The 1,722-nt window shown below is 43.7% G+C and overlaps 1 protein-coding gene across 1 annotated transcript in view; it reads left to right on the top strand.

Annotated features, from left to right (window-relative positions):
- Window positions 1–1,722, top strand: part of LOC112488489 (POU domain, class 2, transcription factor 2-like) — a 57,159-nt gene that overhangs the window by 10,086 nt on the left and 45,351 nt on the right. The window lies entirely within an intron of this gene.

Genomic DNA, 1,722 nt, shown 5'->3' with positions numbered 1-1,722 from the left:
AGAGAGAGGGAGAGGGGGCAGGAGGGAGGGAGGAGGGGGGCAGACAGGGGGCAGGGTGGAGGGGAGAGGTGTCCACCTGCTGAAATATACATCAAAGCCCCCCCCCCTCCTGCTCCCCCCTCCAGGATTCATGTCCACACACAGAGAGGAGCAGATCGATTTCCCGGCGGCCGACGATGATGTGATTATTGGCTTCATTATAATGAAGTAATCAGAAGATCAATCGTCCTGATCTGCTCCAGACTGGTACGGGATTATGGCCGCTCACTGTGTGAGTGTGTGTGAGAGTGTGTGAGAGTGTGTGAGAGTGTGTGTCAGGCTGTCGTAACTCCCGGCTCTTTTATGGCGGTGCTCGTCGTCACAGTCTTTTTTTTAATTGACTCCCGTCATTACCATCTCGTTAAAACATACGTTACTTTAATCACCGTGACAGCGGTGATGACGTCGGCGCCGCCGTGGCCGCTCATTGGTCCGTGCCGTACGGAGCAGTCACAGTGTTCTGGAGGGGGGGGGGGGTTATTATGGGATGTTTTTTTTTTTCATCATTCAGTTTAAAGGGTTAATGCTAATTATTTCCCATCAACTAATTAAGAACTCACTGACCACTGGGTCACTGGTCAGGTACCATCAGTCACCTGGTCAGGTACCATCAGTCACCTAGAACACCACACCGTTGGCGTACTGCTAATGCTAACAGTACTTCTGTGTAGTAGTAATACCTGTAGTACAACACTGGACATTACTGCACATGTTTGGGAAAAAACTCGTCCAATCAGAGACAGGGAACTGGTCCGGACCAGTTTCTGAATCATGTCCATCCTCTGTCTAGACCTTGACCTCTTTATTAATCCCTAGGGGCAAATTTGGGGTATTTAAAATATATATGAGTTAAATATATAAATATACTACATATATACACACATATATTTATATAAAGAGTAAAAAATAAATCCTTAAATGACACCAACAACGCAGTAACTACTGATCTGTAAACCACTGAACATGCTATCATACAGTCCTAGTCATTTATAACAATCACCAAAAGGGGGCGTGCTGCCAATTTCTACTCATCCCAGAGGCTAATTTGTAAATCGATAACATCGAAAACATATTTTTAATATTTTTGTCGTGAGTTTTCCATTGTTTACGGTTCACAGTTCTGGGCTCAGGCTGCAGCGTCACAGAAATCTGCCCGCTGAGCAGAAGGTGCTTGGTTCGATTCCCTGTAGTCAACAGTCTTTGGTAAAGGTTGTGTTTTTTTTTATGATCAATTACGAAGTAAATTTGAAACAAATTAGTAACAAAAATATAGAAATTTAGGCAGAATGTGAAATGAGTGACAGTAAAAAAAAATCACTAAATATATTAAAGGAGCCGTTTGTCAAAGTGACCCTGTCCCTGTGCTGTGATTGGCCAGATCAGGGGCCACACTGTCCTGTCTGATGACTTTGAACTTTTCAGAAATCACTGGTGTTAAAGTAGAAATGAACGACTTCACGATTTATTATTTAGAAACGATGTATTGAATTATTGTGATTTTATTTATATCAAGAATCGCGAATAAAAAAAACGGGGGGGGGGCTGCAATAATCGACTGAAGCTGCGTGAAATGTTTAACCACAGGAGTGAATACAGCCGTGTGTGTGTGTGTGTGTGTGTGTGTGTTGGGGTGATGGGTGTATGTAAAGAGGGAGAGAGAAAGGGGGGGATAAAGAGAGGAGG

Source organism: Cynoglossus semilaevis, chromosome 18, assembly GCF_000523025.1.
Source record: "Cynoglossus semilaevis isolate Cse_v1.0 chromosome 18, Cse_v1.0, whole genome shotgun sequence".
Lineage (NCBI taxonomy): Eukaryota > Metazoa > Chordata > Actinopteri > Pleuronectiformes > Cynoglossidae > Cynoglossus > Cynoglossus semilaevis.
The sequence above is the reverse complement of the archived record's forward strand: the minus strand, read 5'-3'. Positions and strand labels throughout refer to the sequence as shown.